The sequence below is a fragment of the Euprymna scolopes genome, chromosome 8, assembly GCF_053919585.1.
Source record: "Euprymna scolopes isolate OS-2025 chromosome 8, ASM5391958v1, whole genome shotgun sequence".
NCBI classification, from domain to species: domain Eukaryota; kingdom Metazoa; phylum Mollusca; class Cephalopoda; order Sepiida; family Sepiolidae; genus Euprymna; species Euprymna scolopes.
The window spans coordinates 51358590-51372265 of NC_136489.1; the positions used below are offsets into that span (position 1 = coordinate 51358590).

The window sequence follows — 13676 nt, forward strand, 5'->3', positions numbered from 1 at the left end:
TGGGAATATTTATTTAATAGAACTAGTATGTCAGTAAAGGATGGCCCAAGCTCTTTATAATGCTTCTCTATCGATAGAGAACATTATTCCGGTCTTATAATACTTAACTGGTAATGACAATATGGGTATGTTCGTAGAATATAAAATAGATGACGCTATAAGCGGTGTGAATGTTCGAAAGAGATTAAAAACTGGACCTTAAATTTACTTTTCGCAACCTCACAACTCTAGCTCTTCTTAATTTCTCTTTTTAGTTTTCACATTTCATGAGCGATGTTTCACAAGGGGGGGCTGTTCTCTGGAATCTATTCATCTTGTTAGATGTTTACGTAATCAAGCAGTCTCCTGTGCAGATTATCGTTTGCTGATCTGGGGTCTTGAATTGTTTTTTGTTTTTTGTTTTGTTTTTTTTTTGTTTGTTTTTTCATTTGATTTTTTTTGTTGTTTTTTTTTTGTTTTTGCATTTGTTTTTTCTGTTTGTTTGTTTGTTTGTTTTTGTGTGTGTGTTTTTAGGGGAGGGGGTTATTGCATTAAGTGGTTCTTTGCCTTGTCTGGAATAATTTTCCTTTAAAAAGAAAAGGACGCGCGTTAAAAATGCCAGTTCTTCTTTACAGCCCTCTTTCCCTTTCAAGAATCGCTTCAATGCGTATTTTCTTGTGAGAAACGGTTTCACGTGAATTTCATAACTAGTTTCGCTGTCACATATATGAAACACATGCGCGGCAAACGTTAATTGCAATCGACTTTGTCATGAATCACATTGGCATACAATTCACATTGATAAGCGATGTGGATTTGATTGTGAAATCTCGGCAAGATAAAAAACAGAAAAAAAAAGACGGCTTTTCAACGGGCACCTGACAGCAAGCAAGTCTTTGAAGTTAACCTAAATATTTCCTTATAAATATTCATTTATCAAAATCAGACGTTTATTATCGCAGACTCGGAAACGCTAACCTAGTCTAATACTACAAAACTAGTAGTGACAATAATTTATGAAAATCAGAAGAGTAGTCGAAATAACTTCAAGTGTTATCTATCTCTCCTTAACATCAATCCTGTCTAATGATACAAAGAAATGACAACAGAGGTATAGGCGTAGAGTATAAAAAGTTGATATAAATAAACGAATAGAATAACAGCAAATGCCCGCCCAAAGTGTTATTTAGTTGAATGAAACAATAAATTAGATCGAAACCGTTTTCAGAAATAATGTTTAGACATAAAACTGAGTAAAAAGAAAAATGCTGGTACTAATCCAGTTTACGACTCAATCTCCGGCATTTTTCGCCAGATTACGTAAGCAGTCGTAAGATGCTGAAATGAAGTACCGCCAGACGAGTAATTCAAATATGGCTTCCTTATTTCCCCATGTTAAGAATGTTTTTTATTTAGAAAACCATTCTTAACAGGGGGAAAGGGGTGATTTTACATTGACATAACGTGTTGAAAATCATTTTCGGTTTTTATAATTGTTTTTTTATTTACTAAATGTCACGTGTTCATTGGAACTTGTCATCTTCTAACGGTTGGTTGGATAACCACCTCAGCATCTTGTCGCCTGCTTATAACTGATTAATTAAAATTCCAGGTAAGTCACTAAAGGTTGAAAAAGAACTTTTCATTTATCAATGGTGCCGTATACTTTTTGAGGTTTGGTAGTCCCATACTCAAATTTAGAAGAAAAAAAACAGTTGGAATTTAGAAATTTTAAGTGTTATTTCTGGATTCCTTGTGCAAAAAAACTTTGACCGCACCAATTTGACAAATTGGAAGCAGTTGTTTTGCTTGAGACACCATCGCGAAAAAAACGCTATACAAGGCTAATGGTATCCTTGAATGCGGTTTAGTTGTTTATAGTATATTTAAACTAGTTAGACTTTTTTTACATAGGAGTCACTACTTATTTAGGCCCTATTTAGGGGGGCAGTTCTAGGAAAGAAGCTTTATTCATGAAATTTGCGTTTAGATTTAGGCACAGATAGAGAGTGGAGGAAACTGTTATTGGTCATCGTAGCTAGACGAGTGGGGTTTTTTTGTGAAAGTTTGGCAAGGAAGAACTATAAATTGAAGCTAAGGCTTAAGTAACAGTTTGGGATTTGGTTGCGTAGAGAAGCTTTCGAGCGCATCTCTTATGATCAATCAAGAAGAGAGAGATTTATTTCATTCTTATTATTTCATTCTGCGATTAATTACATGTGAGGATCATCAGATGATGAAGAAATTGAAATTATGAATCTTCAACGAGGCCATGTTCTTCTTTAATTCTGCACCAAACACTTGTATAATAAACTATATAGCATTTTGCCTTTTCTTTCCTTAATTAGTCCGTACATTACGCATTCAAAAATGCCAAATATAATTTTTGAAACCAAACTGCTTCATAAAGGGCCAATTTTTTTTTCGAAATTTAGTTTTAACAAGGTCGATAGCCATTAGTCGCGTGTTCTGGTGTAATGAATGAATGCGTGAATGTAGGATTGATATGAAATTCTTAAAGATAAACTAAAATGGCCGAAAAATGAGCTGAAATGACTTAAATAACTAAAAAGTAAATGACTTAGAATGACTTTAATGAACTTAAGGATGAATTGAATGACCTTAAGAATGACGTGAATGCTTAAAAATAACTGGAATCCTTCAAAAACAACTTGAATGATCTGGAGAATGACTTGAATGGCTTTGAGACTGATTGGTTCTAAAGTGGGTGATCATTTTACATTAAATTAATACAGAAAAGTGATCCCCCACTTTATATCATAATAAGTACAGCATATAGTAAGAACAGATACTACACTTTGATCTTGGCCAAAAGGCAAAGAAAAGGGTATTTATTTGCTCCCCTACCGAGCAAATTAGGCACAAGGCCGATTTTTAATGTGACGAGTGAAGGGTGAATGGGGACCAGCTCCCCGTGGAGTAGGTGAGCTGGATAGTGACAATTGGTATGAAGGGTTGCCCCTACATTGACCAAGGTCTTATATGTGGGGGAAACCCCACATATGGTCTTTGCTTGCAGTATCTGCCGGAACAGATACTACACTTTGATCTTCATATTTAACTTATTTCGTTTAAAGAAAAAATTACAATTAAAAAAAAATTCCAATATAAAATTAAAAAATTTAAAAAAGTAAAATCTTCAAAAAAAAAAAATTGGAGTCTTTGGCGACTTTACTCTTGCCTTGCAACATTTACCACAATACCTCATTCACTCTGTGGAATCTAAACTAACTAATGAAAACCCCAGCGTTTTTGCAAAAAAGGATATATATACAATTTCTCTGTGTGTGTGTGTGTGTGTGTGTGTGTGTGTGTGTGTGTGTGTGTGTGTGTGTGTGTGTGTGTGTGTGTGTGTGTGTGTGTGTGAAAAAAAGTTCAATTCATTGAAAAATAAAAAGTTCTTGAATTTGGAAAAGAACAGTTCGTGTTGGGGAGTGGGAAATCTAGAAGAAATGTACAAAAAATAAAATTGCCTAGTACATTGTTAGTAAGGTCCCTCCCTGAGCTAATCTAAGTAGTTAGATCGCCTACTGTTTTCCGGGACACCGAAAACAAGCGGGGAGATCCCTATTGGGGATTGGGAAGAATTCATATCGGGTGTAGGGAGTAAAATAAATAGATTGTTAAAAACAAAAAAGGGGAATATATTAGGTGGCGACCTTCGAGTAGGGGTTGACCAGGGGGTGATAAAACAAAAAAGATAGGGGGAGGTAGTGGTAGGGTAGCCTCGGAAGTACAAACAGACGGTAAAGGATGAGCGGAAAGACGTATGTAGCACACGCCTCCGCCTGACCCTTCAAGGACAATTTCCTTCGAACCCAAGTCTTAACAGAGGATTCGACCTTAGCCTCTACTTCCGACCAGTTTTTCTTCAGCTAGAGACCCGGTCTGAACCACACACCAAGGATCCGGACCAGGCCATCGGTCCAATTGAAGATGCCTGGAAGCGAATTTACTCCGGTCCAGACACCCAACCGCAGACCCACCGACTTACTGCGATTGAAGACAGCCTCCGTAACTTCTTCATATCGAGCGAGCGCCTCGGTGACCATTTGAATGTCCGTGGGGCAAGACACGAACACGGTGACGTCATTGGCGAATGTGGAAACCCTGGCTCATGTGCCTCCAGGAAGAGCTATCCCGCGCAGGACTGGTGTAGTAGCCTCGTCCCTTAACTTGCGAAGGAGGGGTTCCAACGCAAGGACGTACAAGAGAAGCGACAGCAGACAACCTTGTCGCACCGACCGGAAGATGGCAAAAGACTCCGACAGCTTACTGTTGATCTGCACCACTGCCGTCGGCCTGTCATACAGTACAGAGATCCACTTGCGGAAGTCCGGATTAAATCCAGCGGCCTTCAGCACAGATCCCAGGAACCTATGGTCCACCCTATCGAAAGCCTTGGACTGATCCAAACTGATCAGCGCAGCCTCTGCGTCGTCTTCTGCCCCCTCTATGATCGTACGCATCAGATGAAGATTGTCCTGAATCGATCTCCCCTTCACAGCATAGCTCTGGTCTGGTTCAATCAAGTCAGTGATGACAACCTGCAACCGATTCGCAAGAACCTTGGCGAAAATCTTTAACTCTGTGTTTAGCAGAGTCAAGGGCCTGAAATCGTCTAAATCTTCCTCCCCACCATGCCGTTGACCTTTCCTCAGCAATGTGATCATACCCTTGGTCACCTGCCCAGAAACCAATGGTTGAACATATCCTTCAGAATAGGGACCAACATGGGCGACAGCCTCAAGTAGAATTCGTAGGGTAGACCATCAAGCCCCGGAGACTTGTTGCAGCCGACCTGCTTCAACGCAGTCATGATCTCATGTTCCACGACAAGACCATCACAGCTAGCCGCTGGAGCCGCCATTAGGCGGGGCGAGTCGGCCAAATAGCTGCCAAACTCTTCAACCCTGTGTCTGGGTAGTTGGGTGAAGCACTCCGATAGATGCTTTTGAAACCCCTCGCAAATCTCCCGCGTCGACACGAGGGCGTGCCTTTCCAGGTCGTTTACTTTTCGAATGTACCCATCCGAGCCGCGCCTTAGAGCAACCTTACGCTCAACAGTGTCTACATTAACAGCCTTGTTCGAGACTTTCATTAGCCTAGCCCTAACTATCTGGCCCTTGTACCGCTCGCTAGCCAAGCGGTTGAGGTCTTGTTTTGCTAGCGCTATCTCTAGGGGGTCCCCCCTCCACCCCCTGGGTCAGCCTATTCTCTATACGCTTCTTGGCTTTAGCCTTATCTAGTGTGAAGCGTTGCCTGTACTGGACCGAGAAGCGTCTAATCTTAGGCTTGATACTAACCCACCACTTACTCCCAGTAACCGTCCCCACTAATACCCGTTGGATTATCTCTGTAACTTTCAACCAGTAGTCCTCCAGCTCCAACAAGGTGCTGTTGGACTTCCAGTATCCGGCCAGTCTAGGCCTATAGCTCAAGTTCAGATGGGCCATAACTAGTTTATGGTCTGAGTGTCCTAAAAAGTGGAACGTGGGGCAAGATAGGAAATCTACATCGCCTCTTCTAACTAACATCCGATCCAAGTAAGTACTTGGATAGGAAGGCGTATTATGATGCCACGTCCACATCTCCCACCCCGAGTGATCCAGGCGAAATCTGTTGACCAGGTCGCATAAAGCCATCAGGTCAGACAGACTGCTGTCGCACCACACCGACCCGCTAGTCCCCCCGATCTTATCTATCTTGGGATCAAGGATGGCATTCCAATCACCCATTAAGACTACTCTCTCCGGATCATCTATAAAACCCTCCACCCGTCGAAAGAAGGAAGCCCTCTCCACAGCGGAATTAGGTGCATAAACTGCGACTATCCAAAACACACTACTATTAACGGCAACATCGACGACAATTGCCCGCCCGTCCCCGTCCGAATGAACAACATTCACCAACGCTGATAGGGTGCGATTTACTAGCAAGGAGATTCCACGACTATAGGTATTGCCATCTGCTGAGTAAACATCGTAATCGTTCACCAGCACCTGATAATCCCCGTCACAAATAAAGTGGGTCTCCTGTATAGCGGCAATATCTACCTTGAGGGACACCAGATCTCTCAGCACACGACATCTGAGGCCCCTCACATTATAAGTAGCCAAGTTTAAAGCCATGGTCACCTACCTTATTCAGTGTCACACATGGGCATGAAGTCCTCGGGTGTGAGGACGTGGCAGGCATGTCCAAGGCTTCCAGTGAGTAAGTCCGGCGAGGGTAATCCATCCTTGGCCACGCCTCCCATGTCCAGGGGGAAAGTGAGTTTAAGTGCCCTGTAAAAGGAGGGGTGGATATAAACAGGGATTCTTCCCTCGCATTTGTATATGATATTGTTCAGTGAGGGATGCTCCCTATCCACCAGCTGCTGGCCTGGGATAGCATCCTTTGCTGCATCTATCATGGCCCAGAGGGCTCCAGTCCTAGCATCCTTGTTGACCCTAATGAAAGTGGTCAACAAGGGAACGTTCTTGAATTTGGTTGGGTCGGCGATGTTGTCACCACCGACATATGCAAAGTTCCTCAATTTGTTGTACCGGACCTTCTGCTGGCCTTTGAGGTCAGGTATTGGTTGGAGAGGGTCAAGTTCGCAAATCCTTTCCCCTGGTAGGAAAGGGAGTTTTTTCGTCCGCTCCGTGCGGACTGGTGGCGTAGGTTTTTCCTTGGCCGGGGGAGGAGGAGGAGTGAGGGTAGGAGTGATGGGAGTTGGGGGTGTAGGTTTTTGGAGGTTGGTGTTTACCCTATTCGGTGATGGGTTACGTGAAACTGTTCTGGGGGAGCTTGGGCGAGAGGGGGTTGGTTCTACTGGTTGATTGGGGTGGGGGTGTGGGGAGTTCAGCTTCTGTTTTACTATTGTCTTTTTGGGTGGGGGTGTCTCCTTTAGTCTTCCTGTTCTTCCTCCTCTTGCTCGTCTTTTTGGTGACTGTTGCTGTGGCTGTTTCCTCTGCGTCTGTGGTCGCCTCTACTCCGTCCAACATGATCTCTCCTTCGGAATCTTAGAGCTTCCTTTTGTTGGAAGAAGAGGATACCTGCGTGTCCATCAGTGTGATGTCGGGTTGGGTTTTGGACACTATTGGCTTGGGCAGGTTTTTGTTGGCTCTGGCTTTCTTAGTGACCGTCACCCAACCTGCTTCTGCTACTGGGCCGGCGTTTACTGCGGCTGAGGTCGTGACTTGTGTTGAGGCTTGGATTCTGCTGGGGTTTTGGCCGGTGTTTTTGTGGGGACTTTTCCCGGGGCTCTGGCTGGTTGTTTTTTGGGACAGTCCTTATGCCATGTGTCCCATTCGCTGACAGTGTCAGCAGTGCGGCCTTCTCCCCTGCACGATCAGAGTCATGGTCCAGTCCCCAAACTTGAGCATGGCCGGAAGGGTGTCGAATTCGACTTTGTCCAGGACCATTCGGACTTTGTAGTCCCCGGTCATCACGTTTTTGATCTTATAGACTTCGATGACTGAAAGAAAATGCCTCAGCTTTTTTTTTTTTTTTTTTTTTCATGAATAAACAATTATAAAACTGTTTTATCGATTATAACAATTTCCTTATCATTGTGAATCTTCGTTTATTCTTTTCATTATCTTGCATCTATAAAAAATGAATTCTAAAATAAACGTGACGCGCTAACCCACAAATATGTCGAACATTTCCAGTCATAGAAAGAATCAGTACAATTGTATGATTTACAATAGGATCGAATTGCTATATTTATTGATCACATAAAAATTAATTTAAAATGAATCTGAAACAAAATAATTTCTCTTTAATAAAACTTGTTTTAAAGTCTCTTGAAGATTAATATCATTTATTAGAATTTATTAGAACTATTTCTAAAATAACTAGTACATAAAGACGCCAATAAAGTGGATTTATGAAAAAATATTGTTTTGCTCCAAACTATATATATATATATATATATATATATATATATATATATATATATATATATATATATATATATACTAGCAAAAGTACCCGTCGTTGACTGGGTTCAAAAACAGCCTACAGAAAAATGGACTCTGATTGAAAGTATGATAGGTTATGAAAGGAAGGGTTGTAAAGAGATAGCATCGAATTTGGAGGTATCAAAACCAAAGCAAAATATGATGAAAATAAAAATAAAATAGATAAACCCCATAATTTATTATACCATAGCTGTTCATACTGAAACACTTATTACAATATTCTGTGGATCTATATTAAAAAACATTTTTAAACTTTGCGACATATTTCCATTCTATGGAGGTCAGGCACGAGCGAACACCCCATAATTTTATTATACCATATTTCTTCAAACTGAAACATAATTATCAAAGTATACTTACGAAGATAGATATGAAAAGTCTTTATTAACGTGTGTGCCTATTTCCATTCTATGGAGGACAGGCGCGAACACAGACCCCACAATTTTATTATACCATCCCTATTTAAGTTAAAACATCCTTATCAAAGTATTCTTATGTACATCTATATCGAAAACACTTGTAAACGGTTTTTTTATTTTTATTTTTTTTATTTCTATACTTTGTGGACCAGACGCGAACGCAGACCCCACAATTTTAATGAACCACTGTTCTGCCAGATCAAACATACCCATTCCTGTGTCTCGATACATCTTCTATCATTATATGTAATCAGTTTTTTAAAATAGTCAACCTATTCGTGACCAGACACACACACACACACATACACACACAAACATTCATCTTTATATATATATATATATATATATATATATATATATATCACGAAAAAATAATTTAATGTTCACAACACTGGCGTAAAAAGAACAATCAAACACCTTCGTATTCACAAAAATAGTAACTACTGGATTACGTAACGAGTCGTTACTAAGTCAATATTCACAAAATACTGGAATTTTTTCTCGTTTATTGTTAAACCATCAGCAAGTTTGTTACTCTAAAAAACATAAAGTATTTTCTTTTTTTCTTCCCTCCCTGTTTGTCTAGAATAGTTTTGATTCTTTTTTCTTTTTCTTGTGGGAAACGAATTACTGTCCCCCTCCTCAGCCGTTCTAAACAATTAAAAACTTTGTCAAACCGAACACGCTTCGTTTTTGTTTTTTAATCTATACATTATTTATTTTTACCAAGTATATAAAAATGGATGAAACCTGGGCAGTCAAGACACAATTAGTAAAATTACAGATTCAACCAGAAATACTATTCGAAAGACTGCAGATTCAGTAGCATAGTAAGAACAATTACACGATCGTCAACTGCGTATTGAGGAGTTACTTCCTCAAGTCGTAAAAAACAATGCGTACGCGAACAATAGTACTGCATTTTCATAATTAATTAAATATGGAATGCAATTGATAATTTCTGTTATATACCAGAAAATAAATATATTTAATGTACGAAGACTTCTTTAATATAAACTGCCAGCATTGGTGTGATCAGAAAAGAAGTTCGTTTGCTATCATGCAAATTGGAGACTACTGAACATAATAAATTTGTTGGTTATATTTTGCCACGGAAAACCTCGAAGCTATCTTTCGCCGATACGGTGAAACACTTTAAGAGTTTTCAGCCCGAGAGTCTCTCTATTCCATAAGAGGTGGACATGCTTAAATCTAGTTAAAAACGTCGAAGATGATTTCGCACCTTATGTGTCAATAAACACTGAGATGAATTTAAATTATCAGATTTTAGTGCGGACAATGTTGAATGTCAAGTGTTCGCACATGGACTTACATCAGGTCGAGATGCAGAAATCAGAAGGCGTGTTCGAACATAATTAGAAAACAAACCGAGTCTAACTCTAAAAAAATAACAGAAAACTCTTAGAAAATAGAAATCAATAAAAAAGATTCTAACGATATCGAATCTGGCATCTCGTATATAAAAGAGTAACCAAACAACCTAGAAATCACGTAAGAAATAAACCCCAGGATAGGAGAGATTGTTACACTTATCCCCCACACATCTGACAAATAACTTTCAAAAAGATAAATTTATTTTCCCTGTAACCAATGTGGAGGTCTGCATTAAGTCAGGGACTGCCTATATCTATCTATAAAATGTTTGGTATGTAAAAAAAATAGGATACAAAAGTTCGCATTGCAAGAATAAAAAGAGAATTTAAAAACAAAAACTAATAAAAACTGTAGAAAACTATTAAGAAAGTTTACGTAAATATGTAGCAGTAACAATTCTTGGCAAAGAATTTAAGTTTTAATGCGATTTATACTCAAACCTATCAATACTAAATTTAAATACGTAGGAAAAATTGAATAGACCCACAACGTTGATCTCACAAAATAGCGAAGGCCGTTAAAAGCACACAAATCAACTATGGGGTAGAATTTCTGACCCACGTTGCATTGCAACGTAAAACTAAAAAATTAAAAGTTTATGTTCTAAAGAATGCTGCGAATTTACTGGAATCAAACTGTTTGCATAAATTAAAATCATGGAACCGACAAAACAATAATTTTTGCCAATAGATGGAACATACGATAACAGATGCCCATGATTTGAAAGACTAATTAAAAGGTAAATCTCCCTGTCCTGACCACAAAATGCAAAACAGAAGGTAAAACCAAATCGATCCTGTTCTAAATCGATAAAAACTAGCTCTTCCTTACCAAAAATGGTGCCTGATCATAAACCGAGAAACCAACAACTGGCGAGGTACTCTATCACTAGCTCTAAAGTGATGACATCCTCGTCAACCGATGCAGTCGTAAGTAGACATGGTCTACATGCATTTTCTCGCCGGGTACGAAAAGTTCAGTTGCATCGCAATATGGACAAGTCGCAACTCGTATTTTTCTCCCAGTATTGAGACATTATCAGACAACGTCACTCAAGGATAGTATGTTCAGCAAATTATGAGTATTCAGACGGGTTTTCCACAATACGGAAGCACTGCCGGACCGTTTTACCCAGTGTCTCTTCACGCTAAAAATTTCATTGGGTTAGCGACACTAGTCGAAACTTTCTGAGATAGTATTACTCCTTTTCTGAGGGATTATTACAAGCGATGTCTTAGGAGGGTTTATTGACCCCTAATTACTTATGTTTGTGTCTGTCGACACAAAATAATCAATTGTTTTACCAAATTCTCGCAATTAATACGCGAGAAAATATCAAGAAAACGTTTTACTCCCAACTCAGAATTTTTTTAATTCGCCCTTAACAATTAATCCTCCAAAAAAAGAAGTAGAGGCTATTGAAACCGTCTACGACACATTTGATATTGAGTCTCCTCAAACCATATCAGAAACATGACATTTTTACAGAAAAAGAAAGATCAGAAACCCATTCATGGTCGTCCCAAAAAGAAAGAAATACTGATAAATCTTTCGGAGTAATCAGCTGGGGGGGGGGGAGTGGCAGAATTACTAACGAATGAACTGATCCATATATAATAAATACCGGAAGACTAGACATTGCAAGGTCTAGATCCGGAGAGCAAACCGAGCTTGTTCGTTGGCTAAACTAACAAGCTCAGACTTTTGTATGTTCTTGTTTCTATATTTTTTACTCTATTCCCATGTTCTGTTTTCCTTGTAACCATTTAATAAGTAGGGTTATAAGAATATGGCAATTATATATATATATATATATATATATATATATATATATATATATATATATATATATAGTAAGTTATATAATATATATGGCGATTAAGCTACACTGAATATTCCGCGTTTCATCCACTCTAGGACTCTTCAGGCTTATGCGCGAATTTTGTGGTTGTCTAACGTTTTTATATACGCACCTTCTATTGAGATTTTAGTAAGCCAATCAGCTTTCTAGTATCCACCGCGCCCTTCCTATCAGCCAATGAACATGCACTTATCAGACAAAGGCCTATTTGATCTCTCGTTTACCTGTTCCTTTGTGTGTGCTCTATTTTGCCTGAATATCTAGTTTCTTCACCTGTTTTAAATCTAGGTTAGGGTGTCTTTTTTATGTTAGTTTATATATAAATATATGTACATACATATATGCATATATATATAAATATACATACATACATATATGTGTGATCGTTTATGTATATTCATGTTTATTTAATTTATTTATTTGTTTATTTTCTATTGTTTTGCTAGTTTTAAAACTATTTTGTATCGCTATCCTAGAGTAAATTTTATCTTGTGAACAAAGTTGTTCGCTATTTCACTTCAACAGTTTAATAGATGTTGGGGTTCTTTAAAGTACATGATAGCAAATTTTTAATGAAGGCATAATCTACATGGGTCGTCTAGGTCTCTGCACGTGGTAGCTTGTCTTATTATTTTCCATTCGACTAACGGCGAATGTCCGCTTTACTTGAGTTCCCAGTATTTATTTGCTAGCATTGTTTTCATACGGTGTTTTTTTATTGTTGAATGTACTTTTGTGGTCATAATATCGAGTTTTTAAATCTAAGGAAGTCATACCTACGTAATATTTCTTGTTATTCGGGTTTTCTTTCGCAAATATTGTGGCCTGGTAAACTACGCTTTTGGTAAGACATTTATTTTGAAGTGGGCAATAGAAGGTGCGTATATAAAAACGACAGACACCACAAAATTCGCGCATAAACCTAGTCCTAGAGTGGATGAAACGCAGAATATTCAGTGTAGCTTAATCGCCATATATATTTTATAACTTACTAAATAGCTCTACCTACGTATTGAGCACTTTAGAATAAATACTTTAAGTTTACGCATAAATTTATACTTTCGTATATTAATTTTATGTGAGTAAATGAAGTAGTTATACTTAGCTCCTGAAACAGTTGAGCACTCTCAAAAGAATTTATTTCACCACATTAAAAATAGATATGGAAAGAGTTAATTTCGAAACATCGCTAAAAAACATCCCCATACCTAGCAAGCATAGCTATATTATTAAATTAATTCAAAAAACAGATGAACTAATACGCCGAATGCGATGGCGAGCAAATTTCTTCCTTAAAAATGAAAACGTAAACAAAAAAGAATCCTATGGTTTTAAAACCCTTAAAAATCTGAAAACAGTAGACCTTTTGATAAACATTGAAACTGACCTTTTAAACGTAATTAAAAACTTAGGATTCCACAGTCAACCTAACAATTTCCAACGGAAACTACACACAATCGTTAGAAACATAAATAACTCTAATAAAATCTTTGTAACAGCAGATAAAACTAGAAACTTTTATAAAGTAGATAAACAAGAATATAACAAACTAATCACAGAAAACATTACAAAAAACTACAAAAAACTAGATACAAACGAATGCGGCTACATAGATATAGTAAATACTGAAAGCAAACAAATTACCGATAAATTAAAAATTAGCGATAAAGTTGGCAAATTGGAACCTACAGTGGCATACATTCTACTTAAAGACCACAAATGGGACTTTAATAATAATCCCAGCACCTGCTTGATAAAACGAACTAAACCAGAAATAGGTAGAATTAGCAAAACAATACTTTCTAGAGTAAACAAACAAATCAAACAAGACCTAGAATTAAACCAGTGGGCAAATACTGCCGAAGCAATCGCCTGGTTTAAAAATATAGAAAACAAAGATAAATGTACGCTTATACAGTTCGACATCATAGACTTCTATCCCTCGATATCCGAAGAACTTTTTAACATTGCCCTAGAATTTGCCGAGGCATACACTGATATATCATCGGAAGAAATCAACATCATTAAAAA

General features: G+C 38.2%; 1 pseudogene; it reads right to left on the reverse strand.

The window, feature by feature from the left end:
* Nucleotides 1-2702: 2702 nt before the first annotated feature.
* On the reverse strand, nt 2703-2829 carry LOC145284213 (U2 spliceosomal RNA; annotated as a pseudogene).
* Nucleotides 2830-13676: the final 10847 nt, after the last annotated feature.